A 21,215-nucleotide genomic window follows, 5' to 3' on the forward strand; every position below is an offset into this window, starting at 1 on the left:
ATTGTTTCTGTCATGAAATGAGTACAAAGGGTACTTTTGAGAGCTATTTTTTAGGTCCTGTTTGGACCCGAACGTGCAATTTTTGTAAAAGTCGTCGTTGCGGGCAGCAAACAAAACACAGTAAATCGTGACGTAATAAACAGGACTCGTTTATGCTACTCTGCATCGGGAGTCCTGTTTATTACGTCACAATTTACTGTGTTTTGTTTGCTGCCCGCAACGACGACTTTTACACAAATTGTCCGTTCGGGTCGAAACAAAATGGTGTGTATCATATATCAAATTTACCATATATATCAAATTTACCATATTTAGTTAGTCCACATTTTGTCCGCAATCATTTACACATCTGAGAACAAGTGCAAGACAGCTACACTGGCTCCTTTACCTTACAATTCCCCTATGTCTATAAAGTGCTCTGTTTCATCTGAACAGGGGTCAGGGAACCAGACTACAAGAACAGCATTTTTTTTGGGGGGGGGCAGCATCATAGGTAAATGTTCCTATTATAACATCAGCTGCACCAAAATAAGTTTCTTTAACAACTTTGGATTTATATTCATGTAATACTCATGCCAGTAGTTTTTACACCTAAAGTTAAGTCAGTGTAACATTATTTGACACAAAATACTAAACCCCATAATCCATCTGTTTGTGAAAATTACAACAAAAGTAAATGTTGTATATTTATAGCCCCTTTAAAGGGAAGATACAACATTTGCAAACATAAAAACAAAATGATCAAATTATCCCGGAATATCTTACTGGATTATTAGGGATGACATTCTACAGCACCCTTTAATTGTGGCTCCTGGTGTACCGCCATTTTTAAGAAAACTGATTTTTTTCCAAAGCTGGTAGGCAGACCAGTGTTGGGGAAAACTTTTTTTTTTCCAAAAGTGCTCTTGATTGTTCATTATTAGTTTTTCCGCATTTTCTTTGCAATTGACTACACACTACTTACAATTCCTCAAAGTCGACAAACTGCTCTGTTTCATCCTAAGCGGGGTCAGGGAACCAGACTAGAACATGATGTTTTTCTTGGTTTTTCTAGCATCTTCATCAAGCCCAAAACGTAAAACAAGTCAGTTTAACAATATTTGGTGTAACATTTTAATCCCTCAAAATCAACTTACTACAGAAAATTGCAGCAAGATCAAATGTTGTACATTCCCTTTAAGGCTCTTCTGTTTTTAATTTTTAAAAAGTTTTGTCACACAGTCTTTCTTGGGCATCTTATTTCTATTTTATCTTATTTATAATTTTCTGCAGAAATAATGCCCATTGTTGTCTATTGGCATAAGTTATCATAATCAGGTATGTGTATAACTAGAACTATTATGCACTTGTAAAAAAATAAGTTCATGTGATATGAAGAACATGTTGACCTCTGTTTGGCAACCAAAGACCTAAAAGGTACGCTAAACTTATGTCTATATTTTTTGAATATTTCCCTAAACAGCAGCACCCTCCCTACTTGCAACCAACTTTTTGATACAAGAAACAACTACCTGCATGAAATATTAGTGCCAGTCTTTGTTATAGGTCAAGCTCCTTCCATGTGAACATTTGCAGCAGCTTGAACATTTGCTGACACTTTTGAGACAGCAATAAAAAGACAAAGGAACAAACAAATCATAGTGGAAAGTTACTCTTGCTTTTTAACATTGGTTTGCCTGGTGACACACTACTTTGTGAATTCCTTCCATTGCATTTAGGGAATCTGTGTTCAAAAAACAAACAAATCCAAAACCTTAAAAAAACACCACCTCAACTAAAAAATATGTTTTGCAAACCCGTCCCAGGCCCGTGCCCCCTCCCCCATGCAGCCTCCCCCCCCCCCCCCTCAGAATGAGACTCTGCCTTTGTGAAAATATCCATGTAATAGGAATAAGAGCAAACCTGGCAGCAAAATCCACAGCTGAGACTGGTCTATTTTGACAGAAGAAAGAGTCTCTCTACAATGTCTTGTACACAGCAAGCTCCTGTGAGAACCTTTGCTGAACCTAGCACATAAAAAAGGCGACAAAATGTAGCTTTTGAAAGTTACTGAGGTGTTTTTTTTCCCCTTTAAATTAAGACACAAATAAAGACCAAGGTTGGGGTTGTTTTGTTTTTGTACCATTTTTCTTTATATTAAATCAATTTTATTTTTGAGTTAAGTATGTCTACTTTTTCCCTTATCTTCACGTCCACTACTTCAAGCAAGCTCCTGTGAGAACCTTTGCTGAACCTAGCACATAAAACAGGCGACAAAATGTAGCTTTTGAAAGTTACTGAGCTGTTTTTTTCCCCTTTAAATTAAGACACAAATAAAGACCAAGGTTGGGGTTGTTTTGTTTTTGTACCATTTTTCTTTATATTAAATCAATTTTATTTTTGAGTTACATGTAAGTATGTCTACTTTTTCCCTGATCTTCACGTCCACTACATGTACTTCACAAAAGTAAAAATAAAATTCCCTATCAATCGTTTCTGACAGTCTGTCCTGAAAAAAAAAATATGTCAGAGTTTAATAATTTGTGTCCTGCATTTATTGCATAATTATTGCTCAGTCTGCGGAGATGTATTGGAAGTAGTGCCTTCTTGCAGGTACACTGTACAGTCATGATGTATGTCTAGTTTTCCCATTATCTTCGCGTCCACTGCTTCACATCATAAGTAAAAAATAAGATTTCCCTGTCAATCATCGTTTGTGGCAGTATAATGGGTTAAAGGAGGTTTTTTTTCGTTGATTGGAAAAAAGGTTTAAATTTCAAAACATGCCTGGGCCTACATTTATCGTTGATTGGAAAAAAGGTTTAAATTTCAAAACATGCCTGGGCCTACATTTATCGCTGACTTGCATAATCTGAGTGAATGCAAATTTGTCTTTGGTCTAAATTGTTTTTACAAAGTCCTCTTCAAAATCAAATCTATTGCCTGCCTTTCACAGTTTCAACATCACTACCCAATAATAAAACATTCCTATCCTAAGAAAAAAATATGCATTAAACTTAAGTATGAACTGAAGAGCTGGCTGAAGGTTCATATTTTGTCAAGTTTAAAGTCCCGCCATTTGTGTAGTTTAGGACACCTTTACTTTAAGTTCTTTAAAGGTTTTAATCGCTCCAAAACTAATTTCGCAACCTCAAGTAATCTTCTTTAACTAAAGCTAGTACAAACCTAGTTTTAACTAGAGTTTCGCGTTTGTTGAGTTACAAACGCAGAGTGGTCGGGCGGACAGCCTTTTCATTATACACTACCCAGGAATAAATGTTTATGTAGAAAAAAGGATCACGAAATTAAATCCCTTCAAGTACAATCAATGTTTCAAAAAGGTATCTTTAACCCTAACCCACCTCACTCCTCCAAAATCCTCCTGGCGGTTTTGGAGGATTCTAGAGGATTGAGGATGAATGGTGATTGAATCAAATGAGGATTCTGGAGGATTGAGGATGAATGGTGATTGAAGCACATGAGGATTTTCGAGGATTGAGGATGAATGGTGAATGAAGCACAAGAGGATTTAGGAGGATTGAGGATGAATGCATTTTGAGGCAGGACTGTCTGATGATTTTGAAGGATTTGGCGTTGGTTATTCTTCATTTAAAAACGAGTGCAAAGTTTTGGGATGAGGAGGATTTTGGAGGATTGAGGATGAATGCATTTTGAGGCAGGACTGTCTGACAATTTTGAAAAATTTAGGCGGAGTTGAAAAATTTTGGAGGATTTTGGAGGATTGAGGATGGTTGTAAGCAACAAGGGCCTAGGGGGTTAGGGTTAACGGTGTGATAAATTTCAGTAAACATTCTATGTGCACAAAAAAGTTATTTCTGGTTTGATGACGTCATTAGTCAAAAACGGTTAGTGAATTCTGATAAAGTTCGGAGAGGATAATATTTCATTGTAAAGTTAACATAACGTATACAAATATGGGATATATAATTGTTTGTATGAATAACACCTTACTTCCGGTTTGATGACGTTTTGATAACACCTAACTTACGGTTTGATGACGTCACAGCATTAGAGATCCAAAGGTGAACATTGTAATGGATATTATTATTTGGACTTCGAAGATATGACAGGGATCAAATGATAGAATTAAATTAAAACTATGATCCTTTTCAAATTCTCCTTAAAGTAACTTCCGGTCTAATGACGTCATCAATTTGAAACCTTGCCAAGTTATCTGTGGTTAATCAGAGAATATCAAGGGGCCAATTGGTAAAATTTTGACGGATGGTTTTACAATTAAAGAAGGAAACCTCTATTTTATGTGCCAATAGGGGGCGCCCTTTCGAATGTTGACGTCATCACACTGTTTTTAGCGTCTTGCATTCCTCACTAAACACTTTCATAATATACATGTCTGTAGTAAAATGCTTCCGCTTTTGAGTTATATTCAGTTTTTATTGCACTTCCGGTAACACCGGAAGTAAAGGTCAAGCAGTTTTGCGTCCGGGAACACGAAATGTTTCTCACGGCATAGTCTACAACCTCACGAAAAAACGAACACGATACTCTATTTAGTTCAAAAGATATAACGCAAACTATTTTGTCAAAATTTGCCCTTAAATCGCTTGTAATTTGATACCTGATGACGTCATGAAGACATAACAAAATTTATAACATCTTCGTAACATGGTACAAGTTCACACAAGGTTTTGTGATCATACCGTGAACCGTTCGGAAGAAATGTTGCTTTGTTTTGAGGTCAGGCTAACGTCTTCATTTGGAATTCACCTAACTTTGACCTTCCGGTAGACCCGGAAGTAAAGGTCAAGCGAGTTCACGTACACGACAAAAACTGTTACGCAAATAATGGTCTACCTGATTACAGAATACAAACATCATTGAATGTTTAGTTCGAGAGTTATAGGTGAAAGTAATTGGTCACTTTTTCAGATAAAATCACTTGTAATTTGACACCTGATGACGTAATCATGACGTCAGAGTAATATGCACCACTTCGGATGAAGGTCAATATATATTGAAAGTTACAAGTTCATACCATATACCGTTTAAGAGAAAACCCGCGGAGAAGTATTGTCCGGAAAAAAAAAAGAAAGAAAGAAAGAAAGAAAGAAAGAAAGAAAGACTAGAGCTGTATGTCTGTTTGCAAACAGAACACAGGGCTTTTTCGCATATTACAAATATTTGTTTCGTTTGTCCTTTTGCAGTCTCTTTTCAGAGTGCTTCATGCAGTTAAAGGTTGTTCAAAACGCTTAGAATAATTCCTAAAGTATAATTTTATCAAATGATGTCACTTGCCCTGCAATGACGTCATACTTAAGACCCTTCTCAATGCACATTTTGTCATTGTGATTTTGGTTTGAACCAAGTTTAATGTCAATCCGATGAAAGAAAGTGTGCAAATTGTGGAAGCAGAATAAAATGATAAATATCTAATAATTATAAAAACCAAACGATGACGTCATCGTGACGTCACTTGAAACTTTGTATACTAGTACCATTATTTACCTACCCACTAAGTTTCATGACAGTCAGACCTTTCCTTATATGTATTTTGAAAAATCGCATTTTTATGACGTCATAATGATGTCAGATATTTTTTTCAAAATTTTGTGCAAATACCTTTTACCTAACAGACCAAATACACAAAGAATTTTGAATTTTGCATGTTACGTTCATGAGATATGGCTAAAAGGTCAAAAACTTCAAATATTCATATAAAATCTCCGGATGACGTCATCATGGCGTCACCTAATTTTTTTTTACCTACAACACATCCCGGTCTAGCCACATACCAAGTTTCAACCCAATCAGACTGACAGTTCTGTAGATATAGGACTTCATAATATGCACGTACATTTTCAAAAATCAATAAAAAAATTAGGTGATGACGTCATCATGACGTCATAGCCTTTACATAATTTTTGTATGAGGGTCTTCCTTGGCTGTAACATTGATGACGATACCAGATCGCGAAGTTATAGAAATGGTGGCTTGAAAACGTGTACAAAGTCAATGGGCTAACACGTGTACAAAGTGAACGGGCTAAAAAAAATCCCACTGCAGAAAAATTGCACCTTTAAATTTGTAATTTGCCTTTGAACTGAAACATTTTTATGAAATATTACTTGATATTCTGACCCTAAGGAATATGTTCAATCGAATGACAGCGCGAAAAAAATACGATTTCTCTTTCCTGCTCATAGTAATTCTCGGCTGAAGTTCAGAACTACTCAGTAAGATATCATTGTTGTATAGGAAAAGACTTGTGGAGAATCCCACTGCAGAAAAACTGCACCTTTAAATACGTAACATAGGGCTTTTCGGCATGATGATTTTTTATTATACGTCCCTGACTACGCGCATGCAAGAACATAAAATCTGTCAAAGTTAGCCGAAAATCGGCTAAAACGGTCACTGTACTGTGATGTGGACAGGATTTGACCTCGGCAACACGTGCTCTGCAGGCTGACTGACATACGATGTATGTGCATAACGTATGTGTATGTACATATAGACGTTCTGTGCATGTTTTAGAGCAGAGATATTGTCAACCTGAAGTTTTAAGCGTGCGCAGGGCATGTCCGAGTTCGCTTATTGCCTCAAAGCTTTGAAATGTTTTAGACCTACCCTGAAATCGACAATGAAAGTAAAAATTAACATAAAAACTGCCATGGTTGATTTTTCAGGAATTTTCAAATGAAAAAGGTTCTTTTTATTATAACTTCCGGTCTGATGACGTCATTCGCCTAAAACTTTGCACACGTCTTAAGTGGGTCAAGGTCATCATATACACTAATATTTAGGCGATTCCGACAAACTTCGCCACAGACATCTATTCAAAATACATTTTTGCTAATTTTCAACCTGTCGCTAGAGGGCGCTCGAAGATTGCATGACGTCATTGATAGATGATTTGAAGAAAACTTTTAGCCAAGAGACTAACACCGTTGAAAGCAAGTTCATATCTATTACCATTTTCAAATAATAAGCCACTTCCGGTTTTGGCCTTTTTCGACCGGAAGCAAGGGTCACGTGATTTCACGCACACTAAATGAAATATAGACCTCAACCTACTCTACCATTTGCCGGCAACAGACTGCTGCGGACGCGTACGGTTGATTTCTTATGCATTTTTAAATATTTAAAGTGTCACAATTTAATTGCCTATAAATACACACCGGATGATGTCATCATGACGTCATCATTACACAATGTTGTTTGAATTAGGGTCTTTGCTTGGACAAAGATTGGTGCAAATGAATTACTGGCAAAGAGTCAAAAATGCCCTTTGAAAATCGACATTTTTTTTTAAATTTCTGTGTACAAAGTCTATGAGAAAAATTAAATATTCAAAAATCTATAATAAATTAGTCTATGACGTCACCATGACGTCAATCTTCGGAACACATCTTTGCTGTAGGGACTATGCTTATGCAAACTTAGAATGATGTATGACAAAGATTAATGCCAAAAGTGGCACTGAGAAAAAACGTGTACAAAGTCTATGGGATTTTGGCGACAAAAAGAAATAAAAACTAGAGGTCTATGTCTGTTTGCAACAGAACATAGGGCTTTTCCGCATTATGATTTTTTTTAATCAATAATATGCCCTGAATATTCATGAACATAAAATCTGTCAAAGTTAGACGAAAATCGGCAAAAAAACGGTCACTCTGGACAGGATTTGGCCTCGGCATTACGTGGTATGTGCGTGTGCACAAGGTCTTTGCTTGGACAAAGAGTGATCTAAATAAATTACTGGCAAAGAGTCGAAAACGCACTTTGAAAATCGACAATTAATTTTAAATTTTTGATGACGTCATCGTGACGTCACTTCGAACTTTGCATAATAGTATGATTAACTACCTACCCACCAAGTTCCACGACAATTGGACCTTTCCTTATATGAGTTTTGAAAAATCGCATTTTAATGACGTCATGATGACGTCACACCTTTTTGCAAGTTTTGTGCGAATAGCTATTACATAACAGACCAAATGCAAAAAAGAATTTTGCATGTTGCATGTTGCGTTCGGGAGATATGGCTAAAAGGTCCAAAAAAATTAATATTCATATAAAATCTCAGGATGACGTCATCATGACGTCACCTCATTTTTAATCTATAACACATCCTGGTATAGCCACATACCAAGTTTCGACCCAATCGGACTTACATTTCTGTAGATATAAGACTTCACTATATGTACGTAAATTTTCAAAAATCAATAAAAAAATTAGGTGATGACGTCATCGTGACGTCATAGTCTTGGCATAATTTTTGTATGAGGGTCTTCTTTGGCTGTAACTTTGATGACGATTCCAGATCGCCAAGTTATAAAAAAGGTGTCTTGAAAACGTGTACAAAGTCAATGGGTTAAAAATCCCACAGCAGAAAAACTGCACCTTTAAATGCGTGATTTGCCTTTAAACTGAAACATTTTAATAAAATATTACTTGATATTCTGACTCTTGGGAATATTTTCAATCAACTGGCAAACGTAAAAAAATACGATTTCTTTTTCCTTCTCATAGTAATTCTCGGCCGAAGTTCAGAACTACTCAGTAACATATATCAGTGTTGTATAGGAAAAGACTTGTTTAGAAAGCTGTGTACAAAGTCTATGAGAAAAATTAATTATTCATGAATACATAATAAATCACTTGATGATGACGTCATCATGATGTCATAGTCTTGGCATAATTTTTGTATGAGGGTCTTTCTTGGCTGTAACTTTGATGACGATTCCAGATCGCCAAAATATGAAAATGGTGGCTTGAAAACGTGTACGAAGTCAATAGGTTAAAAATCCCACAGCAGAAAAACTGCACCTTTAAATGCGTGATTTTCCTCTAAACTGAAACATTTTTATAAAATATTACTTGCTATTCTAACTCTTGTGAATATTTTTAATCAAATGAAAGGCGTAAAAAATTATGATTTCTTTTTCCTTCTCATAGTAATTCTCAGCCGAAGTTCAGAACTACTCAGTAAGATATATCAGTGTTGTATAGGGAAAGACTTGTGGAGAAAGCTGTGTACAAAGTCTATGAGAAAAATTAATTATTCATAAATCCATAATAAATCACTTGATGGCGTCACCATGACGTCACTCTTCGGGACACGTCTTGGCTATAGGTACTATGCTTATGCAAACTTTCAATGATATCTGAAAAAGATTAATGCCAAGAGTGCTATAATACGTCCCTGTCTATGCGCATGCATGAACATAAAATAAATGAAAGGCGTAAAAAAATACGATTTCTTTTTCCTTCTCATAGTAATTCTCAGCCGAAGTTCAGAACTACTCAGTAAGATATATCAGTGTTGTATAGGGAAAGACTTGTGGAGAAAGCTGTGTACAAAGTCTATGAGAAAAATTAATTATTCATTAATCCATAATAAATCACTTGATGGCGTCACCATGACGTCACTCTTCGGGACACGTCTTGGCTATAGGGACTATGCTTATGCAAACTTTCAATGATATCTGAAAAAGATTAATGCCAAGAGTGCTATAATACGTCCCTGTCTATGCGCATGCATGAACATAAAATCCGTCAAAGTTAGCCGAAAATCGGCTAAAACGGTCACTGTGGACAGGATTTGACCTTAGCAACACGTGCGCTGCAGGCTGACTGACATACGATGTATGTGCCTATGTACAACGTACGTGCATGTACATGTACATTGTGGACGTCCTGTCCTGTGCATGTTTTGAAGCAGAGGTATTGTCAACGTGAAGTTTTAAGCGTGCGCAGGGTATGTTCGAGTTTGCTTATTGCCTCGAAACTTTGAAATGTTTTAGACCAACTCTTCAATTGACAATTAAAGTAAAAACAAATATAAAAACTGCCATGGTTGATTTTTCAGGAATTTTTAAATGAAAAAAGGTCTTTTTATTGTAACTTCCGGTCTGATGACGTCATTTGCCTAAAACTTCGCACACGTCTTAAGTGGGTCAAGGTCATCATATACACCAATATTTAGGCAATTACGACAATCTTCGCCACAGACATCTATTCAAAATACATTTTTGCTAATTTTCAACCTGTCGCTAGAGGGCGCTCGAAGATTGCATGACGTCATCGGTAGATGATTTGAAGAATACTATTGGCCAAGAGACTAACACCGTTAAAAGCAAGTTTATATCTATTACCACTTTCAAATGATAAGCCACTTCCGGTTTTGGCCTTTTTCGACCGGAAGCAAGGGTCACGTGATTTCACGCACACTGAATGAAATAAAGACCTCAACCTATTCTACCACTTGCCAGCAACAGAATGCTGCGGACGCGTACGGTTGATTTCTTATGCATTTTTGAATATTAAAAGTGTCACAATTTAATTGCCTATAAATACACACCTGATGACGTCATCATGACGTCATCATTACACAATGTTGTTTAAATTAGGGTCTTTGCTTGGACAAAGATTGGTGTAAACGAACTACTGGCAAAGAGTCAAAAATGCCCTTTGCAAATCGACAATTTTTTTTAAATTTCTGTGTACAAAGTCTATGGGAAAAATTAAATATTCAAAAATCTATAATAAATTAGTCGATGACGTCACCATGACGTCAATCTTCGGGACACATCTTTGCTATAGGGACTATGCTTATGCTAACTTTGAATGATGTATGACAAAGATTAATGCCAAAAGTGGCGTTGAGAAAAATGGCGCACAAAGTCTATGGGGTTTAGGCGACAAAAAGAAGAAGCCAAAAAAAAAAAAAAAAAAATGAGAACAAAAACAAAGGCTTTTTCGCAAAATTGCGAAAAAGCCAATTAATCGTAACAGATCCAAAGAGTGGTCGGGTTGTGCCAGACCACTCAATAATCAGAGATAATGTTCAACAGAACTTTGGTAACAAATGTGACTTTTTATCTGATATTCTTGTCCTAACCTAACCGTGTGCATCATCACACTATGCAGTCCAGCAAAGTCACATTGCACATTGCTGAAGCCAATTTATCATGACGTGCTTTTATCATCTGTGTTTTACATGCACATGTACCCCGTAATTTTGCTCCTAAATCAAAACACTACCCCCTCTAGACTAAAACATTCTTGAGTGAGTTCACATAGTTTGTAGGCTATTTCACTCTTTGAATAAAAAATTACTGCGCAGTACGCACGACACCACACAAAATGCAGCTGGGCTGGTGTACCATAGTGATGAAACATTAAAAAGCACCGGATTTTATGGGCGTCCAAATTTCATGTGACACTGTAAACGTGTTTAAGACCAGCCAGCCATGTCTTTATCATCCATTTAAGACCGGCCACATGACAGGCTCTTGACAATAGAAATGGGTAAACTGTATTAGGTTTTTATGAATGAGCAATTAGTAATGGGCCGTCGAAAACCTGTAGTTACTCTGGTGGCCTTAGATAAAAATACTCAGAGTACAAACCTTATTTTGTGTGGTGGAATAATGAATAATTTCCAACAAAAGTGATATTACCGGGACATCATCCCCCATGACGATCGCACGGCAGGCCGACAAACAATGACATCACAGTTTTGCACACATGCAGTTGCGCCAGTGTGCAATCAGTAAGCACGGTCATAGTAGGCAATTATTTTCCGTACAAAAAGGCACGTCCTGGAAATAAAACTGTAAGCATGGAGGAAGGAAAAGACTATTCATTCCTCAATGGTGTAAGAAGTATTTTATAAACAACCTTTACAACAGTAGCAAGTTTGATGTCTCTGGCAATTCCGTCTGTCTTAAAACTCGAATCAACTTTTCAAAGTTGCGGAACTGGGCAATCAACTGTAGGTGTCTTTCTCATTATTTTTATTTTTTTGGGGGGGGGGGGGGGGGGGGGCTTTTGTCCTTGTGAGGGTTTGCACAAAATGCATACCGTGTACCAGTCATCAAAGTATGCCTATTCAGTGGAGCTGTACCAGTAGTATCTGTCACAGTTGATGCCAAATTCCATCTTTTTCCCCTTATTTTCAAGTAATTCCTTTTCTTACTTTTACTTTCCTTTCCTTTTCTGTCGCGCAAGGTCAGGTAAGTATGGCTATTGGTTTTTCTTGCGTTTTCACTTTCAGTGTTTGTGTATAAGGGCGTACGTAGAGAACAATACCTACGTGCGCATACAATTGTATATAGCCTGTACGCTGAAAGATTCAGCGAACCATGTATATGAATATTTACAAGTTGATGAATAAAGCCGTAGAAACTTTTGTTTTTTTTGCGTGTGTGTCTTAGTAAGTATTTGTAATGTAAACAAGTGCCGTAGTCATGTGAGGAAAGAGAGAAAAATCCCTGTGAAAGAAAATAACCCGAGAGGTTGATCCGCAATTGCGATGCATTTTTCAGCGACATTTTCGCTGATTTGAGACCGGGATCGGTCGTGAAGGGCCAGAAGTCCAAGGGACCAAGACCCTATCTGACTGTAAGTATGGTTAATTTCATTAATTTGGTGTATTTGGATTTTTATGACAAATTTTGCATTTATTTTGAAATGTATTGTCGGAAACCTGGCTTGAACAAAAGAATAGTCTGGTGACTAAGTTGCTTTGTGCTCATCACGATAAGATATTCGTTTTGCTAGAGATTAGCAGTGTAATTGTAATTTAATGTTTGCTCCTTAATTCTTCAAATGAAGATAAGGAGAAGATGTGATTTATTCTGAGGCACTTTGTGATGCTAGATTCATTTTATGAGGATTTGCTCCACGAATGAGAGTGATAGCTTTGATATAGCGTTTGTCTTTTGATACACATGTTTATGATAATTGGAGATAAATTGTTATTATTTGCATTGTGTAACATTTAATTATTTGTAGACGGCACTTTAGCCGGAGCTGATGTGACGCCAACGACATATGAGACAGACAGGTCCATAAAGTCCACATAGTCGGGTGCCGAGCGCACCGCAGAGACGTCCAGGCCGACTGACGAGTGACGCTCATCAGCCGGGAAGTTCGCCGGACGTGGCTGGCTGATGCTCATTGGAGCAGAGATCGTCCGACTTTGTGACGATCGAGATAGCTATAGAGAGCCGACGCAAGGGGATCGCCAGACTCTCGACTGAACCCAGAATAGTCTGGTGCGACAAAAACACGGTGGGCCCATTTAGTTAGAAAGTGCACATATTATTCCGGAATATGTTATTATTTATTTGTTTATTGTTTATAGTTAATTAGTGATCCATTTACTTGAATTAAGCTAACAATATACCATTAAGTTGTAGGTTTAATTGATTAATTACTGGTCGATTTGAGTGATTACCGAAGTACACTTTGTGGTTAATTCTGAGTTTAATCGATATACGCATATATTTTGTATTTCCGGTTAATTCTTGATCATTCCTTTTCCTTGGTACATTTCATTGATTGGTTGATTTGTTTGAATATTTAATACGTTGGGCCTATCAGCTTTCAACAGAGGCCTACAAAGTATTCTAGCTTGTTTATTTACAAATGTGACAATTCGCCAGGTTGACTAGATTTACTGTATATACATGTACTTGTAAATATATTTGAATTAATTATTATTTTCTATTAATACATTTTTTCATATTTTTCTTGAAATTTATATCATTTTTTGTGATTGAATTCTTTTTGTCTTTTACAAGTGGTTTGGGGTCTCCAAACGGGACTCACTTAAATTGCTTTAGCCAGACGGGAGTGACAGTATCCCCAAATCAGGACTAAATGGTTTGATTGGTCAATTTGAATGCAGCACTTTGTAACACAACAACAACCGGCCCCATATCGCAAAACAAGATACATAGCGCGTGACACATTTTTTCTTAATCCATTGTTTATGTGACACGTAACGAGTGAATGACCGAAGACTCAATATAGAAAGCGCCCACTGATTGGTCAAAATGTACAAGGTCAAGAAGCAGGTCTTGCCTAATTAATCAGCAAATCTGTTCACGCGAAAAAGATCACGGCATTCACTGATGAGAATTGTTGCTTCTATTTTTCTTCTGTACTTTTTCTATAGTTGGGCCACTCCAATCTTTTTATTTTGTGGTCCCAACTATAGTTTATTTAGGATGTGATGTTTACATGTTTAAATGTGTAAACTAAAAAAAAAAAAAAATCCGTTTAGAAATTTTCCCAAACATTTAGGCCTAAACGGAACTCAAATTTCAAAAATGGGACCTTGTATTTTGCGCAGTCTACCCTCCAATTTTATTTACAAAAAATCTACGATGTTTGTTAGTTTATTTAATTCATAAAGAATTAGAAACGCCTTTTATAGTAGCTGATAAGTTGATCACATTCCAAAAAGTTTTATATATACATTGTTCAATGATCCGCACCTGTTTTGTGTCAAATTGATACACAGTGTATACAATTGTTTGTGTTTGATGTTTTCAATACGCCGCTTGGCCAAGATCGATGCCGGGTGCGGACAGCGCCTCTCATAGGGTTATTCTGAATAGTTGTTGCTGTAGGACTATAACACATTCCTTTCAGCTCTGTTGTTCAGTTGTTGGCCGATTCATCCATGGCAACATAAGAATACCAGGAAACTATACGGTCATGATGACTTTTACAAATGACATGTACATGTACATGCAGGTATGAATGGTAGCTACTGGTATATTACCACGTGGCCAGCCCTGTGGCATATGATAAAGAATACATGGTAACGGTTGCCAGGCGCCACCGACACAGTTTAGCACGTCTTACTCTTAGCTGAGCGGCGTGCGTGAACACCTTACGGCGGGCGTTCTAACTACAGTTGGGCCAACCCAACTGCAGCCCTATAGTTGGGACGGCCCCAACTATAGTTGGGACCGATGCTATAGTTAGGGCGTAACACTACCACTCAGTAGGGCTAGCCCCACTTGTGTGGCCTCCGTATTTCTGCGCTGTATATTAGGCCACACGTCTGGTTTCTCAACCTACTGAGGAGTTTAGTCCGAAACTGGCGCATATGGACTCCAGAAAGATATTTAAATTTCTCAAAAAATTTGAAAAAAGATTACATAATCTACCCGGAGGGCAACAGATGCGAAATCATAGAATACAGGCATATACAGTGGTATGTGAAACAAATGCCAAAAAAAGGGTGCGCCAGTGTTTGGACTAAACTCCTCAGTAGGTTGGAAAACCAGACGTGTGGCCGAAAGTACAGCGCAGCAATACCGAGGCCACACAAGTGGGCGATCGTGTAGTGCAGGGCCCCTGTTTTGTTTTGATCAAATTAGAGTCCAAAATGTTTTTTATTGCTCAAAAATCACCTTCACAATCAAAAGCAGACTTTTCTCAACACCCGTTTTGCAATTTTGAACAGTTTCTTGGTGTAGATATCACGGTTTTCCTGTGCGGTTTGTGCCTTGCGTTTCAGCACGCCGTGCATGCTCACGGTACATCACGCGGTGTTTCGCCATCTTTTTTTGTTGGGTTACATGTTGTCGCCACGCTGTCATCGTCATTTTACCCCAAATTCCCCTCAAAAAATCAAAACCCTGCCCTTTATCTCTGTGACATACCTATTTATTGAGAATGTCGCTGTTACGCCCCAACTATGGTACTGGACCCAACTATAGTTGGGATCGTCCCAACTATAGTTTGGACGGTCCCAACTGTAGTTCTGCAGTTGGGCTGGCCCCAACCATTGAAATTAGCTATGGGCGGGGCCCATCTATAGTTGGGCCACTAAAATGTTTCTATTTTGCGGTCCAAACTATAGTTTACGTTGCTGTCGTACAACTCTATATAGAACATTCCAAACAGCTCAATACACGTCTGACTTTTACTTAACTTGGGACGATTGAAATAAGCTATGGGGCCCATCTATAGTTGGGCCACTCCAATCTTTTTATTTTGCGGTCCGAACTATAGTTTACGCTGCTGTAAGACTATAAAACATTCCCTACAGCTCTAATAAACGTTTGACTTTACTTGGGACCATTGAAATTAGCTATGGGAGGGGGCCATCTTTAGTTGGGCCACTTGCTGTGGTACAACTATAATCATATCCCCTAACGTGGCGCACTTCGAAGCTTACCCGTTTTTCCTCGTGTAGTGTTGCCAAACCTCTTTCTTGACAAACCTCAAATTCATGCAGTAAAATCAGGGGGTTTTTTTTGACTGGCCAGCCGGACCAGTTGGCTAGAATTTTGACTGGTCCGCCAGGTTTTTGACTGGTCCGTCTTATACAGCGTGTACCCACCAGTTAATCAGTTTCACATAAAAAATTAGACTCATAGTCAACACCCATGTCATCATGTCACCTGAGCAATAGAGGTCTATTTTCTTCCTCCATGATCTGAGGCCGCAAAAAAAAATATATAGTTCTGCCTCAGATTACATGCCTTTTAAAAATAGGGTCGCTCAGTCGGATTTTGGGGGGTTTTTTTGGCCAATTTTTTTTATGCAGATTGAATGGGGTATTCAATTAGGCCTCAGTATGCGAAGTTTTAGCCTGATTTATTTTCATTGCACTACGAAAGCTATACACAAAATGATGGCCACAAAAAGTGAATAAAACCTACATTAATTAGGCCCAAACAAATACTTCTGCTTCCGATTACATGCCTTTCAAAAATAGGGTCGGTCAGTCGGAAATTCTTTTTTTTTTGCCAATTTTTTTTATGCAGATTGAATGGGGTATTCAATTTTAATAATGCGAAGTTTTAGCCTGAACTATTTCCATTGCACTACGAAAGCTATACACAAAATGGCAACAAAAACTGAATAAAACCTACCTTTAATTATTGTCAATATATTTACATTCGATAATTTAAAAAAATAATGGAAAATTCAGGTCATTCGCACCATATGCACAACGCTAGTCAAGACGCGGGGAGCAGGTCAAAACTCCGAGGTGTGTGATGCATGCGTGTGTGGCGAGCGGCCCACCATGGGCCGACAGACCCGTTTTTACGGTCAAAAAATTTTGGGAAACACATGGCATGTATCACTCCAAATACAAGTAGTGCGATCTCAAAATTAACTCTTGAACACAGAAAATACATACACAGACAAGCTAGATCAATTCTGTAAATTAACTTGCAAAAATGTTCTTTCTCCATCGGTGTTTTTTTGGCATTTTTACGATGTCGAGTCCGACCAATTGACAGTGGCTTGCACTGCTAGTGCGCTATGGACTGGTTACCGCATTTTCATCATGTCTTCTAAATTGGCCCCTGCGCGGCGCGCGCGGCAGGAACCAGTCGTCGCCACGTGATTATAGCATGGAGGAATCACCGTGACATCGAATTGCGAAGTAGTTATAATTATCGCGAAGTGAATTTGTAAAAATAACGGATGTTTCTTTTGAAAAAAAAGCGAATGTAAGTAAGAAAACAAATAAATACAAGCATTTTTTTTTATGCAAAAGGGTTGTTGAGAGGTACACATGTATTTTGTTAAGACAGAAAAGACAACAAGATTTTATTTTTATTTATTCAATATTTTTTTGGGGGGGGGGGGAATTGCCGATACAATTTTTAGGGTCGCAGCCTAAAAATAGGGTCGGTCGGGTAGCCGGAAGCAGAACTATTCTTTTTTTGGCCTTATTGTCAATATATTTACATTCGATAATTCGTAAAGAATAATGGAAAATTCAGGTTGTTCGCACCATAGCCTATGCACAACGCTAGTCAATACGGGAAGCTGGCCAAAACTCCGTAGTGTGTGATGCACTGTGCATGTGTGGCGCAGCCAACAGACCTTGTTTTTATGGTCAAAAATTTCGGGAAACACGATGCATTGTATCACGTCAAATACAAGTAGAGCGATCTCAAAATGAACTCTTGAACACGGAAAATACATATACAGACAAGCTAGATCAATTCTGTGAATTAACTTGCAAAAATGTTCTTTCTCTATCGGTGTTTTCTTGGCATTTTTACAATGTCGAATCCGACCAGTTGACAGAGCACGTGCCTGCACAATGCATAGCCTAGCCCTGCTAGCGCTATCGATCGCATAGCCGTGCACAGACTAGTTACCACATTTTCATCATGTCTTCTAAATTGGCGCGGCGGGAACCAGTCATCGCTGCATTGAGCTGGGTTTACGCACATGATTATAGTCACCGTGACATCGAGTTGCAAAGTAGTCATATCGCGAAGCGAATTTGTAAAAATAACGGAGGTTTCTTTTGAAAAAAAAATAGCGAATGTAAGTAAGAAACCAAATAAATACAACAAGCATTTTTTTGACACAGATTTTTTCAGCTGGCCAGCCGGACCACTTGGCAAGGTGTTTCAGCTGGTCCGCCGGCAATTCAACTGGCATTTGGCCAGCGGACCACCACTAAGGTCGAACCCTGAAAATACTGGTATTTTACCTTATTAATGCTTGCTATTTAACCCCTGTGAACAATTACAGATTCATAAAATTTAATCCGAAATTCAAAAACGGTGGCGTCCGGAAATTAGGCACAAATTGGCAGATTGTTCCCTAACGTGGCGCACTTAAATAAATCTCGGACAATTCCAAATTAATATTTAAGAATTTCTGTAAACCTGATAAATTATGATAAATAATTATAACATGTACCCATTGTCAGAAAATTATTTTCTTATTTTTCGGGGCATTTTCAAAGGGTTCACTTTGCACTTGAAAATAAAATTGGAAAATCACGCCAAAATAAATTTTTTCTTTTAACTTTGTAATGAGTAAATAAACTCGCGATTTATGAACGGGAGTGTTTAGAACTTGATGAAATTTTACTTTCTGTGAAATTTTAGTTAAAACTTTTGCTCTAGCTAGGTGCTACAGGAGAAAAATCAAAGTGCGCCACGTTAGGGTAGGCCTACATCAACAATATATAAACATTCCTAACAGCTCTGAGCTCTGTTGATATGTTGGCCGATTCATCCATGACATCTGATTCATCCGTTCAATGCTAGCGCCACACGGCGAGCGTCTTAACTACAGTTGGGCCGACCCAACTGTCGCACTACAGTTGGGACACGTCCGGACGGTCCTAACTATGGTTGGGATCGATGCCATAGTTGGAGCTCTCGGAATTGAACGGGAAATTTCACTTTTCATCCGGATCGTGAGTACACTTCAGTACAACCATCTTAATTATCGATGTCTACTTGTACCTCAGGTGGCGTATCTAGTAATTTGGAGGCCGTTTCGAGGGTGAACTGATGTTTTTGTTGGGCAATGTTGGGTTTTTAGGTCAATGACAGAATTGTGTTGCTCGGCATATAGCCTAAGGATTAGCTTGGACCCCACTATCGCCAGACCATGTCCAAATGTTAAAAAAGGCGATAAGTTGGGTCCAAGTTACTCGGACTAGGGTAGGCCTAGGCCTAAATAAACTCGCGATTTATGAACAGGACTGTTTTGAACTTCACTTTCTGTGAAATTTCAGTTAAAACTTTTGCTCTAGGTAGGCGCCACATTGGGGGCCGCGCCACGTTAGGCCGGTACATCAACAATATAGGGCCCGATGTGAAATTTATACCAGAATTTTGCGAATTTGGTAATCCTTACTTTTAGGACACCTCTATTTTTTACGAGTTCTGTTCAAAACTGACTTTCGCAGATGTCTGTCCAGTACCGAAGTGACTTTTGCAGGCTAAGGCCAAAAAAAAAAGTCTCTGGTTTCTGGTATGCGCCCGCGTCGCCGTAGCCATGCGCGTTGGCAAAATGAAAACGTTTTTTTCTCAATGAAAGATGATGTCTCAAACCGCCAAACTCACTGGTTTGACTGGAATCCTGCTGCTGCACAATTTTAACACGTTTTTAGGTGGGGTTATGATTGAGAATAAGCTTTATGTGGCCTCTCTGGACTCCCATATATTTGCACTAAGTTTAGTCGGGCACCATTTGCAGTCATCAGCCGACATTTGAGGCAAAAAAAATCCACAGTGGCTATTGTTACGGCAGCCGTTACGCATTTCCCATTTTCTATCGTTACGGTAGACTGCAACTTTTATAAAAACATGACAAGAAAATATAAAATTAGAAGGAAAAAAGTGAATTTGAACGTTATGAAATTCGGACTTTATTTCCATTTAAACAAAAAAAAATCCTCCAAAGCCTCAGGTTAGAAAAAGAAAAAAATTCGAGTGCAAAACTGAGATTCGAACCCGCAACCTCGCTGTGCAAAATCCTACCCTCTATCGACTGAGCCGTCGCACTGCTCGCTAGAACGTGTGGAAACAAATAATTATATACCTGCGTGCGTATCAAAAAAGTATCGTAGAGGGCGCTAAACAACGACTGCCGTAACGATAGCCACTTCGAAAAAAATCAGGTAAAAAAAAAAAAAAAAAGCCGTGTCGCCACACCACCAGAAACTGGAGACTTATTTTTTTTGTCCTAAACAATATAAACTCATGTTAGTTGTAATTTTGAAAGCACTTTCAAAGAAAATGTGACTTTCCTACCCTTTTTTGACAGTCAGACGTGCATGTTGTAGTTCTCACAACACAGTGAAAGCCCTACATAATGATAGTCCGAGTAACTTGGACCCAACTTATCTCCTTTTTTAACATTTGGACATGGTCTGGCGATAGTAGCCAGACCATGTCCAAATGTTAAAAAACATGAAAAAGGAGATAAGTTGGGTCCAAGTTACTCGGACTAACATAATGAAAGCCCGATGCTGATTGGCTGCTTAAAAAAATAAATAAGATATTTATTTTTTATCAGCCAATCAGCAACGAGCTTTCATTGCACCGAGCTTTCACATTTGCCATCCATGATCTTGGTTTTTGAGTCTGTTTTCTGGTTGTCATCGTCGTCTTTTACCCCTGAATTTCCCTCATAAATCAAAGTACTGCCCTCTTTCCACAAAATTAAACCTGCTGATATTCAACTTCAAGTTCAAGAAGGTGTCATTACCAATTGCTCAGTGTCATATAGTCAACTGTTTTGGTGAGTATTTCCCTTCCTATATAGGAACGGGGTCCTAAGTGAGGATTACCGCGAATTTGCTCACCTGGAGGCTGGAGCTGGGATCACAACACAAGACTCAAGTCGGTCAAGAGTCTTCGCACTTCGCCCTCGGCTTCGCTCGGCCGTCTGTCAGTGTCACGGTTGGCTGTCGACTCGATTGAGAACGCTTTAAGTTTAATTCTGTATTGACCAGTAGTAGTTAGTTCAAAGAGTACTCTTTGACCACAGTCATGACAGTTGTTGAGGCATGTTTATCAGTGTTTATTAAAACTTACAAAATTGAAGAAGGATCACTATCTAAATTGTGTGCACGTGCACCGTGTTGACATGGTTGATATAGCATACAGCAAGGACATGAAGGATGTAGTATACCGGGTTCAAGCTAGCCGCGGTTTCGGCCTGAT

The 21,215-nt window shown here is 38.3% G+C and overlaps 1 protein-coding gene across 1 annotated transcript in view; it reads right to left on the reverse strand.

Moving 5' to 3' along the window:
• LOC119734777 (SMC5-SMC6 complex localization factor protein 2-like) overlaps positions 1-20,940 on the reverse strand; it is a 202,895-nt gene extending 181,955 nt beyond the window's left edge. The window contains exon 1 of the mRNA XM_038208330.1: positions 20,855-20,940. The gene's annotated coding sequence lies outside the window, so the exon portion shown is untranslated. The remainder of the gene's footprint in view (positions 1-20,854) is intronic.
• Positions 20,941-21,215: the final 275 nt, after the last annotated feature.

The sequence above is a fragment of the Patiria miniata genome, unplaced genomic scaffold (genome assembly GCF_015706575.1).
Source record: "Patiria miniata isolate m_02_andy unplaced genomic scaffold, ASM1570657v1 HiC_scaffold_10, whole genome shotgun sequence".
In the NCBI taxonomy this organism is placed as follows: domain Eukaryota; kingdom Metazoa; phylum Echinodermata; class Asteroidea; order Valvatida; family Asterinidae; genus Patiria; species Patiria miniata.